This window comes from Halichoerus grypus, chromosome 6, assembly GCF_964656455.1.
Source record: "Halichoerus grypus chromosome 6, mHalGry1.hap1.1, whole genome shotgun sequence".
NCBI lineage: Eukaryota > Metazoa > Chordata > Mammalia > Carnivora > Phocidae > Halichoerus > Halichoerus grypus.
In genome coordinates this window covers 94,978,451-94,997,230 of record NC_135717.1, presented here as the reverse complement: position 1 = coordinate 94,997,230, position 18,780 = coordinate 94,978,451, and the positions used below count along the sequence as shown (strand labels likewise).

General features: G+C 39.6%; 1 protein-coding gene across 5 annotated transcripts in view; it reads left to right on the top strand.

Annotated features, from left to right (window-relative positions):
* Nucleotides 1-18,780, top strand: part of LOC118527529 (ATP-dependent DNA helicase Q1-like) — a 336,638-nt gene that overhangs the window by 298,830 nt on the left and 19,028 nt on the right. For 3 of the 5 annotated variants that reach the window (XR_013449106.1, XR_013449105.1, XR_013449107.1), the window contains exons 2-3: nt 10,027-10,198; nt 11,357-11,545. The exons of the other annotated variants lie outside the window; for them this stretch is intronic. The gene's annotated coding sequence lies outside the window, so the exon portion shown is untranslated. The remainder of the gene's footprint in view (nt 1-10,026; nt 10,199-11,356; nt 11,546-18,780) is intronic. 5 annotated transcript variants of the gene reach the window in all.

Sequence of the window (18,780 nt, the reverse complement as noted above, 5' to 3'; positions counted from 1 at the left end):
ATCTCCAGGCTTTTTCTATGCAGGAAGCTTGGTTACCAGAGTCTGTATTTGGCAGTCACCGTCGGGGGACGCATAAGCATAGTGGAGGGTATTATTACATTGCTGTTGTTTTCTAAACGCAGGTGGTGGGGAGAGGGGGACGTGTGTCTGATTTAGCCTGTGGTACCTCAGTGGCATTTACTCCAGTGTGAATGACTGGCTGTGACTTCGTGAAATATTTGCTGTGGGTGCTGTCAAAAGTTCAGAAATAGCAGAAGGAAAACCAAAGAGTCACCGAAGTAGTAATTAGTAAAAGTCTGTTGTGCACCCACCAAAGAACAGCTGGGGAAGCAGGTGCACTGAAGCCAGAACAGGAAATGAGGATCAGGGGTATGTTGTTACAAAGCAGCTTAGAGAGTAAGACGTCAGTGACTCTTTCCTCTTCACAGTGATTAGAATATTAACGTTTTCTTAAGCGGTAGGGAATTGATTAGTGGTTACCTCATCAATTTTGGGAAACTCTTCTTGCTGATATTTTCCAGAGGTATACACAAGTAATTATCCAGGTGAAGTTAGTCTTACAAAATAAGCTAAAGTAAGCTTTGTATGACTAAAGTGGTTTTCTCTGCTCAGGGAATTTTTAAGGCTAGTCTCTCTTAGGTTTTTTTTTTTTTTTTTTTTTTTTTTAAACAATTCTCCCCTTTTGAACATTATCTCAGCAGGGTGAGAGAATGACCAACCAGTATAGTATTATTTTTCAGTTTCCATCATTGATGTAGTCAGGCTGAAGAATCACATATTTGCTGTTGCCATTAGTTGAATCATCATGCTGAGGGCCATGTAGTCACCTTCTTCATCATTTATGTGGTTATTGTTGATTTCATCCAGTTGTCTGATCCTGATGGATACCATTTGGCATATGAGTGGCTGCTGACAGGCCTTTAAAACCCTTAGACAACGTATTAGTTAAATAAGATGACTGAAGGAGAACGATAGCCAAGGACTGAAAAATTCCCAGAGCAGATTCCCAGGTGCCAAGATTTAACCCACTAAATAAATCAAATGGATTTCAGTTTTTAAAAAGTTATTTACAGGGTGCCTGGGTGGCTCAGTTGGTTAAGCAACTGCCTTCGGCTCAGGTCCTGATCCTGGAGTCCCAGAATCGAGTCCCGCATCAGGCTCCCTGCTCGGCAGGGAGTCTGCTTCTCCCTCTGACCCTCCCCCCTCTCATGTGCTCTCTCTCTCTCTCATTCTCTCTCTCAAATAAATAAATAAAATCTTTAAAAAAATAAAAAGTTATTTACATTAGCATACCATGATGTTTTAACAATCACTTCCTCATGATGACTTAGGCCTGGTTGAAGGTGAGATTGATTTATTTTAGGAGGTCGTGTGACAGGTGAACTTCCACCCAAATTAGGCCTCTGTATGGTGTGAGCAGTGAGGTAATTTAATGCGAGGCGTTTCTATGGAAACAAAAAGGTTAATAGTTCAAGCAAATTATAAATTCACTGAGTTTGGAGATCAGCTAGTTGAGATAATTTCTAAATATTGGGCTTAAAACATCTTCAGATGGAGTGAGGGCAAATGGCAATCTGACAGATTTTCCCGGTTTGCAGTTTGAATGTCTCGTGATCTTGCTGCATGGCCACAGAGCAACAGACACAAAGATTGCCCTCCCATGGGTTGTTTTGGTGGTTTCTCTTAAGTTTATGTCAAGTTGTCCAGCTTTAGCTTGCATGGCTTTGGGAGAAGCGCAGTTTTATTTTCATAGTGATTCCAACTCAGAAGAGTGGGAGAAAATTGGAGATGTTAGTTCAGAGAGTTCTAGCCAAATACTGGAGGAAGCTAGAATTCAGGATCCAGTCCAGTTTGTGGGTAGAAAACAAAACCTCAAGGACAGTTAACAGCAGTGGAATCTGATATCCACAGGGGTGTATTACTGAAACTTCATTTTTCTCTTTGAAATTGTCCCTGTTTTTATCAAAGAGGACCGCAGTCAGACTAACTTGTTTGTAAATTCAGTCTAGTTTCAAAAATTTGGCCTGATTATTTACATAAGTGCAGCAAGAATAGTGATTGACCAAATAGGCGCTTTTAAATCTGCTGTGCTGGAACTTGTGTCCTATTAAAAGGAGAACAGATCGAGCTTATGTAAATACATATATTGTCATGAAAAATAAGTATATTCAAAAAGAATTTCTGAATTCTGGAGGGATCAAGTAAGGAGAAAAAGATACTTGTTTCAACCTTTGTTTACAAAAGTATATTTTACTGAAGTGCTGTAAGCCGTAGATAGCTTAAAACAGAGGAGAAAAGAGGGCCCTTTATATCTGGAAAACAAAACATGAAAGAACTAGCAATGTTTTAAATGATGTCATAAAATTATAATCATCTTTAGTTCAGTCTCCTGTAATTAATTCTTGTTTTGCTTCAACTTGGGTTAGCAACATTATGAATCAGTTTTCCGTTAGACTTTTAGAAATCCTTACCCGTTCAGTGTTATGATCTTAAAGTTATCAGAAACCTGTAGTTGTCAGTCTTTTCCATGACTTTCCTTACAGGTGAAGCACTTTTGTAGGAACACTTTTATGAAAATAACAAAATAAAACAATAACTGCCAAGGAGTGAAAAAAAGATTTAAAAATAGCCATGGTTAAAGATCTCGTGAGAGTTGACACAAACACACAAACACACACACGCACACACAAATGGAATTGACAAATAAAATTGGTTATTTTTGTGATCTGTAGTATTTTAAGATAATAGCTGGAATTATGACTAGATAACATTATACCAGGACATGTCAAATTTTTAGGAATTTCATATAATCTTTGAATTATTTATTTAATAATATACCCCATATAAATTATGATCTAAGATAAAACATTATTTTTTGACAGTGTTTCCCATGCAAATTAATATATCAAATAAGTCTACATAAATTAACATTTCTCTTTTTACTTCATTCAAAAGTTGATTTGCGGAAGTTTGTTGAAAATGTCAAAAGATTGAAAACATTTGGTCAAATAGAATCATAGGTCACTCTTAAATAATACTTAGTTACCCATTCAAGCAGAATGACAATGAAAAGATTTCAAAGGCAGAGATTCCTGTGGTGCTCTCTGTAAGTAGTGCTCTCACTGAGTGGCTGGAGTTGAAGAGAACCTGAGTGAGGAGGTCCTGGAGTACTGCGCATTATGGTGTCCTAGCATGTTATCTGGAGCCAACATGGTACAGGTCTGGATTATTCCAGGGTGCTTTGTGCCTGATGACTTTGGCAAGATGGCTGTTGCTGTAGCGAGCACTGACCAGGGGTGTTACAGCGTGCATTGCATTGGGGCTGTCTTGGTAGGTTGGCTTGGGATGATGTGGGCTAGGGAACCAGCGCTCACTGAGGCAGTAGGCCGGCTAGGGTGCCTGGACTGTGCTCCCATCCATGCTATGAAGGTAGAGGGGAATGTAGAATCTGGTACTCACCAGGCCCTCCAATCCAGAGAAATTTCCAGCAGCTTCCTTACCATTTGGTGGAGTTCTAGGGCTAGATACTTTATATTCTAGTTGCTCTTTTAAACCGTAGCTTTTTTCCTGTGCCCTAGGGGGTCCAAGTTTGATGTGGTTTAGAGGCCCAGGGCTCACTGAGGCAGCAGGCCAGCTGTGGCATGCATAACCTGCTCCTGTCTGTGCTGTCAAGATGTACTGGAAACAAACCATGGCACTTGTCAGCCTCTCAGATCTGGAGAGAGTTCTAGTTGCTGTCCTGCCATTTGATAGGGTCCTAAGGCTGGTTCCTTTATATTCTAGTTTCCCTCTCAAACTGTGGCTTTTTTTCTGTGTCCCAGGGCAGATGAATCTGCTCATAGCCCCTCAGTGCTATCCCTCCCACTGCAGTTCCACAGCATCTGGGGTGTGTGTGGGGGGGTTCCTTTGTTAGAGTGTGTCTGTCTGCCTTGTTGTTCTTTATGTGATCTTTGTATCTTTTGTTGTGCTGAAGCTGTTCAGTCCATCCCCAGTTCTTCTTTAGGAGGAATTGCTCTGTTAATAGGTGTAGATTTGTTGTGTCTGTGGAGGAGATGAGTTCAGGCTCTTCCTGTGTTGCCATTTTGAATCGGAAGCTCTCTGTCAGGTAGGGCTTGATCAGAGAAGCAGAGGCACTGTGAGTGATATAAGGGATTTACTTGAGGGATTTAACCTTATGTGATTATGTGAGGTGGTCAAGCTCTTCCCTGGCGTATGTTTGCCTGTGTGTCTGGCACTGGGCCTGAAGTCAGCAGAGCCAGCAGTCAGGAAGAGAAGGCAGATACACAGTGGGGAATGCAAAAACAAACTGCAGCCTGTGAAGATGAATCCTGTTTCTTAACAGAACCTGCATTAGTCTCATTGCCTCAAAGTCTCCAATTTGAACGATGCAAGAGACCTGCCAAAAAGCTGGTTGCATACTGCTCGGGTGAGGATTTAGAGAAGCTGAAGGAGAACCCACAGGGTCTGGAGCAGCTGCAAACTCTGCTATTTCCCTGAGGATATCTGGCAGCAGTTAGAGTTGCAGTTATTTGTTTGGAAAATAAGCCCACTGTTTCACTTCTGCCCTGCAAATCTCTGGCTGCCCAAGGAAGCACAACTGTCCCTTGTACAACCAAATATAAATTAATCCTCTCCCCAAAAGAGGGCACACGTTCTTGTTATACATCTTTGGATGCTGCTCATTCCTCTTCTTACTGAATCACATTCTTTTTGATAATCCTCTAACTTAAATCCTGAGATATGAAGTCAGCTATTATTAACATTTTATTTTAGATGTTGGGAGAATAGGAAGAGGGACCCAAATACATAGATATATACATACATACCCACCACCACCACCAACAAAATAAGGAAGAAATACTTATAGTTATTATAGTCCTGTTTCTCATCTGGTCATGTGGTTATTAGGTGTTATTTTATAACTATCTTCTTCAGTTTCCCATTCCTTATTCCTTTGCTCTCAGCAGGCACCTCATCGAGTCACAAATGTCTGGTGTGTGGACTTGCCTTAGCAGTTTGCTTGTATTTGGCTTTTGAGTTTTCCACTAACTTTAATCACAGGACATGGGAATACCAGAAGGTACCCTAGGGGATCCCCTACATTTCAGACCTACTCCTCCGTACTTCAGTAGTGTCACAGCAATCCTATTTCTCTTGAATAGTCAGAATCACTCACCCCAGCCAGTACAGTAACCTGCCTCTTTGCCTGTTGATTCATTGGCATGAGGAGCTCAAAGTGGTCAAGAGGCAGTCCACTTGCATTTAAATGGAGCCATTGCTTTTTCCCCTGGTGGAAGCATTCCTTCCTTGCTGAGACCTCTAAACCAGCAAAGTTCAAAAGTTTCAGGGAGGGAAAGCAACATTTCACTAGGGGATCACTAGAGGGTAAAAATAAGAGGAGCCACTCCCATTTCCACCCTGATTCCTAGGCCCAAGAATCCTATCTATGGGACAAACAGCGCCGTTCACTATTTTGGTAGGTAGGGGCAGTTATGCTGGCTTCCACTTGGTCTTTCTTACCATAATAGTCCTGACTTAATAGGCCAGGGGACCAATATGTGGATTTGGTTAGTTGCTGACTTTCTCTGTTCTAATAATACAACCTGGAACTGGGGAAATAATCACAGGGTGGGTTAGAGAACCTCCTGAGCCCACTGTGTGATGGACTGAGCAAAAGTGCACTGATCACGTGACTTGCATAAGTCCAGTCCCTGTTCTGACTGGTAGAGCACCATGGCATTTTAATCATCCAGGAACTGTCAGTTCTGAGTTAATGTCCAATAATTTCTGAGAAGTTATTTTCCTTTCCCAAATACACAATTACCCTGATAAGTTGCTCTGGAGAACACTAGTGTGAAGATTTCCTACATAATTTTTTAGTTGTGTAATAGAGGCCTTCCTCAAAGGGCCCCAACCTCCACTTTATTCAAGGGACTCTGGGTCTATAAATTGGCTCATTTTTGGGAACTGGTTGAAGGACTATGACACTTGTAGTGATTCAAGTCAAACTTATGTGTACTGGAATCAGGGCTTTGTATTCTGCATTTTTAAATCAAGTAATCTGTTTCAGAGTCATCATGATCAACTAGCCAATGCCAGAATTCTCTTTGGGTCAGACTATCCTGATTACTGTGTTGCTCTGTTGCATATTATAGCAACCACATGTACCTTTTCTTTGGTTGTGAACTGAATTGCTACCATTTAGCCCCCATACCTTGGAATCCATCATTCTCATTGATTCAGGTAGTTTAGTTCAAAGACAGTACTTCCCATTGTCATTCTTAGCTTACAGAAAACAGCCACTAAGAGCTCTTCAGGGATGGTGGGGCTCCCTCCTCTGGATCTTCCCTGGGGACAGCAAGAGAGTAGATGATCAGGTAGACTGAGACTCTGGCATTCCCATCCCCCTAAGCCTCTGGATTCCTGCTTTAGGGTATAGCCAGGGAGTTCTAGCCCTTCAATGTCTTTGGAATCTACCCCTGTGTCATTCCAGCCCAACTTTCTGATATTCATTTTTGGAGCCAGGTTTCTAGCAAGCAACTAAATAAATTATTAGAGCCATTCCTGGCCACTATATTTAACACAATAAACCAGAATTTCATATTGAGTCCATATCAGTAAATTTAGGTTCGTTCAAGACTTTATTCTGTTCACTCTGGCTTAGTACCCTTAGGATCTCTTCCCACAATTATTCCTTACTTTTTTGGTGATACAGGCATACCTCAGAGACCTTACAGTTTTGTTTCTAGCCACTACAATAAAGCCAGTATCACAACAAAGCAAGTCAGAGAGTTATTTGGTTTCCCAGTACATATAAAAGTTATATTTACACTAAACTGTGGTCTATTAAGTATGCATTAGAATGTCTTAACAATGTTCATACCTTAATTAAAACCATGTTATTGCTGAAGAATGCGAGCTATCATCTGAGCTTTCAGTGAGTGTGATGTTTTTTGCTGCTGAAGAGTCGTGCCCTGATGTTGATGGCTGCTAACTAATCAGGGTGGCGGTTGCTGAAAGTTCGGGTGGCTGTGGCACTTTCTTAAAACAAGAAAGTTTGCCACATCATAAACTTTTCCTCCCATGATTTTTCTGTACATGTGATAGCATTTTGCCCACAGTGGAACTTCTTTCAAAATTGGAGCCAATCCTCTCAAAGCCTGCTGCTTCTTTATCAACTAAGTTTATGTAATATTCTGAATCCTTTTTTGTCCTTTCAACAATCTTCACAGCATCTTAGGAAACCACTTTCTTCACTCATCCATAAGATGACTCCTCTCTATTAAAGTTTTATCATGAGGTTGCAGCAACTAACTTCAGGCTCCACTTCTCATTCTGGTTCCCTTGCTATTTCCACCATAACTGCAGTGACTTCCTCCACTGAAATCTTGAACCTCAAGGTCATCCATGAGAGTTGGAATCAACTTCTTCTGAACTCCTGTTAATGTTGATGTTTTGACCTCTTCCCATGAATCACAAATTTTCTGAATGGCATCTAGAGTGGCAAGCCCTTTCCAGAAGGTTTTCAGTTGACTTTGCCCAGATCCATCAGAGCAATCCCTATCTGTGGCAGCTGTAGCCTTATGAAATGTATTTTGTAAATAATAAGATTTGAAAGTCAAAAATTACTTATTGACCCATGGGTTGCAGATGGATGTTGTGTTATCAGGCATGAAAATAAGATGAATCTCTTTGGACGTCTCCATCAGAGCTCTTGGATGACTGGATGGATTGTCAATGAAAAAAAAAATGTATTTTTTTCTGAACACTAGGTCTCAACAGTGGGCTTAAAGTATATAGTAAACACATTTAAATAGATGTGCTACCATCCAGGTTTACAGAACACAATTTAGCATAATTCTTGCCCCTATGATTTTTGCAATGGTAAGTGAACATTGGCTCCATTACTTTGTAACGAGAGTGAGCCTATTCTTTGAAGCTTTGCAACCAGGCATTGACTTCTCCTCTCTAGCTATTAAAGTCCTAGGTGGCATCTTTTTTCCAATATAAGACTATTTTGTCTGCAGTGAAAATCTGTTTAGGGTAACCACTTTCATTCATTATCTTAGCTAGATCTTCCAGATAGCTTGCTAAGCTTCTATATCAACACTTGCTTCACTTTACACTTTTATGTTATAGAGATGATTTCTTTCCTTAACCTCATGAACCAACCTCTTCTAGCTTCATACTTTTCTTCTGCACCTTCCTCACCTTTCTGAGCCTTCATAGAATTGGAGAGAGTTGAGGCCTTGCTCTTGATTAGGCTTTGGCTTAGGGGAATGTTGTGGCTGGTTTGATTTTCTATCCAGACTACTAAACCTCTCTCCATATCAGCATTACGACTGTTTTGCTTTCTTATCATTCATATGTTCACTGGCACTTTTAATTTCCTTCCAGAACTTTGCCCTCGCATTCACAACTTGGCTAACTGGCTCAAGAAGCCTAGCTTTCAGCCTGTCTTGGCTTTTGACATGGCCTCCTCACTAAGCTTAATCAGTTCTAGATTTTTATTTAAAGTGAGAGATGTACAACTCTTCCTTTCATTTGAACAGTTAGAGGCCATTGTAGGGTAACGAACTGGCCTAATTCCAGTATAGAAGTGTCTAAGGGAATAGGAAAGGCCATGGGAGAGAGACTGGGGAATGGCTGGTTGGTAGAGCAATTAGAATACGTACACCATTTATTAAGATTTCTGTCCTATATGGGTGTAGTTTGTGGTTCCCCAAAGCAATTATAATAATAGTATCAAAGAGCACTGATTACAGATTACCATCACAATTGTAATAATAAAAAGGCTTCAAATATTACAAGAATTACCAAATGTAATAGAGAGACATGAAGTGAGCAAAGGGTGTTAGAAAAATGGTGCCCATAGACCAGCTCAACACAGGTTGCCACAAACTCAATTTCTTAAAAAGCTCAATTTCTGCGAAACAGTAAAGCAAAGCACAATAAAATGAGGAATGCTTATATATATTGGCAAGTGCAACTCCTCGTGTGTTTCATGTCTTTTCATGTGTCACTCATTTGTACATCATTCTCTAGGGCTTCCTATTCTTGAAGCGCTGAGAGGTGGCAGGGCAGATTCTTAGTGGAGTTTAGCAATCCCTTGTGAGGCAACTCTCTCAGGAAAGATCATCACAGGCATTCAGACAGGGGAAAGCTGTCTGAGAAAGAGGAAGAAGGGTAAGAGAGACTCGGCAGAATTTACTGGTTTAAGGTCCCCTGCCTGCTTCATTGGAATCTGCCCAGATGTTCCCTTCCCAATTGCAGAGTCTCTCTTCTTTCTAATCAGTGCCCTTAACTTTAACATAAGAGTCTGTGCAAGGCTGGGAGTTCAGTTTGCATTGTAATTCAGCCACTTGCAGAATGCTGGTATTCAGTGATCTTGGCCCGGTAGCTACAGGAGATAAGGGGTTCTTTTAGGACAGTCATAGAGACTTTGAGGTCCCTTTATGCAGATCCTGCATTTCTTCAGCTTCTTCAGCATATTTAGGAGCAGATAATCAACCCCATTATTCTCACAAAATTGTTCTGTGACAGCAAACACTTGGTCACCCAAAGCCTTTCCCTCTCTAGATACTTTATTATTATAGATTATAATTTACATAACTTTGTCTACTGCGTGCCATGGAATACCACTGTCCCTTTTACCACTGCAGGGAAGGGTCATTAATACCCTTAAATCTTTAAATCAGAGATTATTCTAGGTGGCATAGAAGCAATTTAGAGAACCTACCTTTAACTTTCTTTTCCTCTGGAACAACATTTGGTGTTGGTTAGGGTTCAGAGAAGCTGAATCATTATGAGTGATAAAAGGGATTTATTATAGGAGTTAGCTCCTACGTGATCACAGGACGTGGTTAAGCAGTCCCTTACTGGTCCTGAAGTCAGCAGTGCCAGCAGTAGGGACAGGAAGATGGAGTGTGAGTGTGGGAGGGTAAAGAAGAGCTGAAACCAATGAGGACAAAGTGGAACCTGTCTGTCTCTCGCTTGCACTCATGTCGGTGTGTTATTGCCTCCAAGGCTCTGACTGCCAGGATGCTGGTGCCCTGCGGAAGGGCTGGTGCGCTTGCCATAGAAAATGACAGAACGTGGCCAACAATTCAGAGAAGCTGAGGAAGCTGTGGGCCAAGCTGCTGCCCCAAAGAGATTCAGCAGGAGCTGGAGGAACTGGCTTCTGCCCAATGCCAAGAAGGTGAATGAGCCCCAACAGCACCTGACATTACACCAGCCGTCTGAACGTAAAGCTGCTGCTGTTTCATTTCTGCCTTCCAAGTCTGAAGCGGAGTTCACTTGTGGCCAGTCCTAACCCAGAATCCTGGAAGGAAGTGAATGGTGGTAGTTGGTACAATACAAATCCACCATAATATTCTATTTTAAATCATAACTGTAAGATTTCATCTTATGAAAATTTCAGGATTAAAGCCGGACACTGATTAATGCAGGCAGATGTTTTAGAAAGCACCAAGGACATCTTTAAAAATATTTTTAGTTTCCATTGGTGTGGTGTCAAAACAAATCTCACTTTGGCTTTAATACTCAGATTGATTAGAATCATACATTAAGGCTGCTTTATAAATTAGTTATGATGGAATTGTAATGTCAATTCCAGTTCTCTTTTTATTGTTACATCAGCTTGTTTATAATCACCAGCTCCTCATCATGCCAACATATGAACCCAAATATAAGTGTTTTTGTGAAATAATAGCTAAGTAGTTAAGGGGATTACTTTTAAATAGCATTCTTGGGGCACCTGGGTTGCTCACTTGGTTAAGCATCTGACTCTTGATATTCGCTTAGGTCATGATCTCAGGGTTGTGAGATTGGGCCCCGTGTTGGGCTCTGCACTAAGCATGGAGCCTGCTTAAGGTCTTTCTCTCCTTCTTCCTCTGCCGCTCCCCGCTCACACTCTCCCTCTCTGCCTCTCTAAAAAAAAAAAAAAAAAAAAATTAGCTTTCTTTTGCTTTAAAGTCTGGTCACTTTACTTAAATGACTTAGGACCACTCCCTACAACACAATAAAAAATAATAATGATCATTTATTAAATGCATAACTTTGTTCCAGGTACTATGTTAAGAACTTTCCATATGTTATCTCACTTAATTCTTTAAAACAGTACTATGAAAGCTAGGTATTATCGCCTTTTACAGATGGGGAAATTGAGGCTCAGTTAAGTACTTAGCCTGAGCTGGGATGAGGACCTAAGATATAACTCAGGTCGTGTGACTCCAACACACATGCCCTTAACCACCCTGCTCAACTACTATGTTTATAATTTCAAGGGTGAGGAATATCCAAAAATCAGTAGGGAAACCTAAAACTAGTCATTGTATCTCTTTTTCCTTTCTTATAGCTTTGAGGAATTGGATTCTATAACCAATGAGCTACATGCAGTAGACCTTCAAATTCGGGAACTTCTGGAAAAGCAACGAGGTCATTCAGAAAAAGAACATCCTAACAAACCGAATAAAGCAGCATTTAGAGGCTTCTGATGCTGGGAAAAGCAGTGAATGGGATTCTTCCCCTGCTGCTTGGAATAAAGGTTTATTCTGTTTTTCTTTGCAAGTTTTGTTTCTGCTTGTTTCTTTACGCGGGAGTTTAATCATTGTTCCTGGATCAGTGCTTTCCAGCGGCTTAGAGGGAAAATTGGCCACTCTTCAAGTGGCATGGGAAACCCGTAGGCAAACCATTCTTACCCATGTTCTTTTTAAATGAAGCTTTTCTTATTCAGACTTCATAATTTTTTTCCAAATATGGTTCTAGCAGCATCAATCAATGCTTGGAAAAAGAAGATTCTTACCTAACTTTTCTAAGTTTTAACTAGAGAAAAATTAAACAAGAAAAAAAGATTCAAACTTCTTGCCAAAGTCTGGTTTATTTTCCTGCCCTAGTGAACACAACTTTCTTGATTCAAGATCTTGCTAAGCATCATGTTTATCACTGGCTATCACATTATAATGGAATACTATGACTCTCAAATTGCAATGCTTTTGTGGGCCTTGCTTTCCAGGGATTCACTTCTAAACAAGATATTTACATAAATTCTACATAATTGTTAACTTGATGATATTTGAGATTTTTATGGTATTTTGAATTCCCTTATCAACATTCAGACTTTTTTTTTTTTTTTAAGATTTTATTTATTTGACAGAGAGAGAGAGACACAGCGAGAGAGTGAACACAAGCAGGGGGAATGGGAGAGGGAGAAGCAGGCTTCCCGCGGAGCAGGGAGCCCGATGCGGGGCTCGATCCCAGGAACCTGGGATCATGACCTGAGCCGAAGGCAGACGCTTAACGCCTGAGCCACCCAGGCGCCCCAGACTGTTTTTTGAATACTTATCAAGCACCTTCCTCTTCTTTGTAGGTTAACTCAACTGGCAAATACTTATTTTTTTGATATACTGTTTCTTATCATATATCATTAAATGCATTTTTGCTTAGCTTTATTAAACTAATTTTGAAATTGTTATTTCTGCTCTAATGTTTATTATTTCCCTTCTGCTGGCTTTAGGCCTTATTTGCTGTTCCTTTTCTAGCTCCTTTAGGTATGAGGTTAGGTTATGTATTTGAGACTTCTTGAGTTAGGCCTGTATTAGAATATACTTCCCGCTTAGGACTGCCTTTGCTGCATCCCAAAGATTTTGGACTGTTGTGTTTTCATTTTCACTTGTTTCCATATACTTTTATTTCTTCTTAAATTTCCTGGTTAACCCATTCATTCTTTAGTAGGATGTTCTTTAACCTCCATGTATTTGTGGTCTTTCCAAATTTTTTCTTGTGGTTGACTTCAATATTCATAGTGTTGTGGTCTGAAAATATGCATGGTATGATCTTGATCTTTTTGGACTTGTTGAAGGGTGATTTGTGACCCACTATGTGATCCATTCTGGAGGATGTTCCATGTGCACTTGAAAAGAATGTGTATTCTGCTGCTTTAGGATCCAATGTTCTGAATATATCTGTTAACTCCCTCTGGCCCAGTATGTCATTCAAAGCCATTGTTTCCTTGTTGATTTTCTGCTTACATGATCAGTCCATTGCTGTAAGCAGGGTGCTAAAGTTCTTTAGTATTATTATGTTATTATCAATGAGTTTCTTTATATTTGTTAATAAGTGCTTTACATATTTTGGTGCTGCCACGTTGGGGGCATAAATATTTACAATTGTTAGATCTTCTTGATGGATATACTACTTAATTATGATATAATGGCCTTCTTCATGTCTTGTTCAGTCTTCAGTCTAAAATGTAGTTTATCAAGGGGCACCTGGGTGGCTCAGTCGGTCAGGCATCTGCCTTCGGCTCGGGTCATGATCCCAGGGTACTGGGATCGAGCCCCACATGGGAGCCTCCTCTCCCTCTGCCACTCTCCCTGCTTGTGCACTCTCTCTCTCTCAAATAAATAAAACCTTTAAATAAAATAAAACCTAGTTTGTCTAGGGGTGCCTGGATGGCTCAGTCAGTTAAACATCTGACTGTTTTAAAAAAAAATTTTATTGTTATGTTAATCACCATACATTACATCATTAGTTTTAGATGTAGTGTTCCATGATTCATTGTTTGTGCATAACACCCAATGCTCCATCCAGAACGTGCCCTCTTTAATACCCATCACCAGGCTAACCCATCCTCCCACCCCCCTCCCCTCTAGAACCCTCAGTTTGTTTTTCAGAGTCCATCGTCTCTCATGGTTCATCTCCCCCTCCGATTTCCCCCCTTTATTCTTCCCCTCCTGCTATCTTCTTCTTTTTTTTTTTTCCTTAACATATATGGCATTATTTGTTTCAGAGGTACAGATCTGAGATTCAACAGTCTTGCACAATTCACAGCGCTCACCATAGCGCATACCCTCCCCAGTGTCTATCACCCAGTCACCCCATCCCTCCCACCCCACCCCCCACTCCAGCAACCCTCAGTTTGTTTCCTGAGATTAAGAATTCCTCATATCAGTGAGGTCATATGATACATGTCTTTCTCTGTTTGACTTACTTCGCTCAGCATAACACCCTCCAGTTCCATCCGCGTCATTGCGAATGGCAAGATCTCATTCCTTTTGATGGCTGCATAATATTCCATTGTATATATATACCACATCTTCTTTATCCATTCATCTGTTGATGGACATCTTGGCTCTTTCCACAGTTTGGCTATTGTGGACATTGCTGCTATAAACATCGGGGTGCACATACCCCTTCAGATCCCTACATTTGTGTCTTTGGGGTAAATACCCAGTAGTGCAATTGCTGGATCGTATAGTAGCTCTATTTTCAACTTTTTGAGGAACCTCCATACAGTTTTCCAGAGTGGCTGCACCAGCTTGCATTCCCACCAACAGTGTAGGAGGGTTCCCCTTTCTCCGCATCCCCGCCAACATCTGTCCTTTCCTGACTTGTTAATTTTAGCCATTCTGACTGGTGTGAGGTGGTATCTCATTGAGGTTTTGATTTGGATTTCCCTGATGCCGAGCGATGTTGAGCACTTTTTCATGTGTCTGTTGGTCATTTGGATGTCTTTGGAAAAATGTCTGTTCATGTCTTCTGCCCATTTCTTGATTGGATTCTTTGTTCTTTGGGTGTTGAGTTTGATAAGTTCTTTATAGATTTTGGATACTAGCCCTTTATCTGATATGTCATTTGCAAATATCTTCTCCCATTCTGTCGGTTGTCTTTTGGTTTTGTTGACTGTTTCTTTTGCTGTGCAAAAGCTTTTTATCTTGATGAAGTCCCAATAGTTCACTTTTGCCCTTGCTTCCCTTGCCTTTGGCGACGTTTCTAGAAAGAAGTTCCTGAGGCTGAGGTCGAAGAGGTTGCTGCCTGTGTTCTCCTTTAGGATTTTGAGGGACTCCTGTCTCACATTGAGGTCTTTCAACCATTTTGAGTCTATTTTTGTGTGTTGTGTAAGGAAATGGTCCAGTTTCATTCTTCTGCATGTGGCTGTCCAATTTTCCCAACACCATTTGTTGAAGAGACTATCTTTTTTCCATTGGCCATTCTTTCCTGCTTTGTCAAAGATTAGTTGACCGTAGAGTTGAGGGTCCATTTCTGGGCTCTCTATTCTGTTCCATTGATCTATGTGTCTGTTTTTGTGCCAGTACCATACTGTCTTGATGATGACAGCTTTGTAATAGAGCTGGAAGTCCGGAATTGTGATGCCGCCAGCTTTGCTTTTCTTTTTCAACATTCCTCTGGCTATGCGGGGTCTTTTCTGGTTCCATACAAATTTTAGGATTATTTGTTCCATTTCTTTGAAAAAAGTGGATGGTATTTTGATGGGGATTGCACTGAATGTGTAGATTGCCCTAGGTAGCATTGACATCTTCACAGTATTTGTTCTTCCAATCCATGAGCATGGAACATTTTTCCATTTCTTTGTGTCTTCCTCAATTTCTTTCATGAGTATTTTATAGTTTTCTGAGTACAGATCCTTTGCCTCTTTGGTTAGATTTATTCCTAGGTATCTTATGGTTTTGGGTGCAACTGTAAATGGGATGGACTCCTTAATTTCTCTTTCTTCTGTCTTGTTGTTGGTGTATAGGAATGCCATTGATTTCTGTGCATTGATTTTATATCCTTCCACTTTACTGAATTCCTGTATGAGTTCTAGCAGTTTTGGGGTGGAGTCTTTTGGGTTTTCCACATAAAGTATCAGCTCATCTGCAAAGAGTGAGAGTTTGACTTCTTCTTTGCCGATTTGGATGCCTTTTATTTCTTTTTGTTGTCTGATTGCTGTGGCTAGGACTTCCAATACTATGTTGAATAGCAGTGGTGATAGTGGACATCCCTGCTGTGTTCCTGACCTTAGGGGGAAAGCTCTTAGTTTTTCCCCATTGAGAATGATATTCGCTGTGGGTTTTTCATAGATGGCTTTTATGATATTGAGGTAAAACATCTGACTCTTGATTTCAGCTCAGGTCGTGATCTCAGGGTCGTGAGATCCAGCCGCATATCAGGCTCCACACTCAGTAGGGAGTCTGCTGAGATTCTCTCACTTCCTCTGGCCCTCCCCGCCCGCACGCTCTCTCCCCTCTCTCTCTCTCTAAAATAAATAAATATTTTTTAACAAGTCTAGTTTGTCTGATGTAAGTATGGCTACCTCAGCTTTCTTTTGATATCTATTAGCATGATAGATGGTTCTCTATCCCCTCACTTTCAATCTGTAGGTGTTGTTAGGTCTAAAATGAGTCTCTTGTAGGCAGCATACAAATGGGTCTTGTTTTTTTTTTTATATCCATTCTGATTCCCTGTGTCTTTAGATTGGAGCATTTAGTCCATTTACATTCTGAGTGATTATTGAAAGATACGAGTTTAGTGCCATTGTGTTACCCGTAAAGTTGGTGTTTCTGGTGGTGGCCTATGTACCTTTCTAGTCTTTGTTGCTTGGTTTTTTATATTTTTGAATGATTAAAAAAACCAAAAGAAGAAGCATACTTTGTGAAGTGTGAAAATTGTATGAAATTTAGATTTCAGTGTCCATAAAGTTTTATTGGAACACAACCATGCTTGTTCATTTACGTGTTGTCTACCACTGTTTTCACACAATAATGGCTGAGTAGTTGTGATATTGTATGGCGCACAAAGCCTAATATTTACTATCTGGCACTTTACAGTAAACATTAGCTGACTTGTTTTATATTATCTATTAGAAAATAGTAAGCAAGAATTTCTAATTATGCAAGATAAGTAAATATAAACGGTACATTACTAACAAGGTACCCTTTCTCTGTGGAATTTCATCTGTTTGAGAATGGACTCTCTTACCTTCATCTGTTGAATAAGCATTTCCTAGCTATTCTTTTTTTAAAAAGATGTTATTGAAATTTCCAAAAGTATAGAAAAGTAGAATTGTAATAAAACTGCCAAGTATCCATTAACCACTTTTAACAATTATCAACATATGACCAATCCTTTTTCATTTATATACCCGGAATTTTCCCTCCCTCCTCCCTCTTGGTTTGTTTATTTGAAACAATTCTCAGACATCATATCATTTCAGTTGTAACTCCTTCAGTATGTATCAGAAAAATATAATGACATCATCACACCTAAAAAATTTAATATTGATTCATTAAAATCATTAAGTAAAAATATTCACATTTCTCGGTCTCATCAAAACTTACTTCTTTTAAATTGTGGTCCAGAATATTCATGGTTTATGTTGTATTTTGTTGATATTTCTGTAGGTTTCCCTTATTTCCTGTTTGTTTCCCATGTAAATTTAAATTATTTCTTGAAGAAATCAGGGTCTTTGACTTATAGTTTGCTATATCCTGGTTTTTCTGATAACTTCCTTGTGATGTTGTTCATTTTGTTCCTTTTAGTTAGATTTAGAAGCTTGACTGTATTTGGCCTTTTTCTTTTTTTTTTCAAGAGTATATTTCGCATGGCACGATTCAGCAGGTACATCATAACGTGGTTATTTTGTGTGATGTTAAGCTCGGACAGTGGGTTCGGGTGATATCTGCCTATTCTATTATTGTCAAGTTCTCTGTCACCTCTTCGTCTAATGGCTTTAGAGCTGCTGATGATTATTGCCTGCCTTAAATAATGGCTTTAATTAGGGGCTTCCAAAGTGATGATTTCTCATTCTGTCACTCCTTATATCAGCTAGACTTTTTCTATAAAGAACTTGTTCCTTGTTAACTCTTTGCAGATCAAAAATTCTTTCCCTTTCTTTACTGTTTTTCAGAAAGAGATGCTTTCCTGACATTTCTAACTGGGGTCAATAAGGTCTTTTTTTTTTTTTTAATATCATTATAAACTTATGGATATTTAACATATTTGATGGATTTTAATCCATATTATTCTTTGTTATGCTGAAATAGTCCTGTCTTTGGGCAGTGAGCATCTCTTCAGGTTGGCTCCTGAATCTTTTTTCTTCACCCCATAGTTTTTGACTCCTTGCTTGCTTTTAGGAGAAGTTACTCCATGCTCATTTTGCGTATTTTCCTCTGGACCTGGTGTCAGCCAAATCTCCAGGTAGCCGTGGTTCCTTTAGTTTTTCCCATCTATTTCTGTTTTATTTAAATTCTCATGTCCGAACTGCTCTCCTATTCAACAGAATGAATATGGAGAACATTTTTTTCTACTACTGTACTTCCTTAACCCTGAAAGAGAGAGTAGTAATAATAGAAAGTAGCTAGAAGTTGCAGATAATTAGACGTTCATGCCACATCACTGCTGTTTGAAGAATTGGAGACGGAAAAAAGAGAAAGGATGGGTCAAGGTCAAGTCCAGTTTTCTGTTTGCTTTCACTAGCAGTTCATAGGATGTGAATATAACTTTTTTTTTTTTTTCACCTCTCCATTTCTGAGGAAATAGCCTTATATTTGCTTCCCTAAGATTTCTGGGGCATTTAAGGACCAGTTGAAATATTTAATACACTTTAGCCATTTCTTAATAAACTTAAGGATATCTCAAGGAATTTGCTGGGACAATGAAAGCAGTTTGAACGTTGTCTATCACATCCACAGTTGTTTCTTTATACTTGTTTTGTTCCTAATTAGGTTAGAAAGAAAAATATGACCCCTAATATGCTCAATATTTTATGAAATAGAGCACTAAGAACCCAATAATTGTGAGCTTTTAAGATATATTTTTATTATATAAAAGTGTATATTTTATATTACAAAATCTTAATGAATAGGATGCTTTACAAAACCTAAAGAGATTGAGTAGATTTGATAGCATCATTAAAGTAACTAGCTAATCAAGAATAAATTTTGTTCGGGTATATGAAGTGATCACAAATACAATGTTAAAATTAATAAAACCCAACTTTAT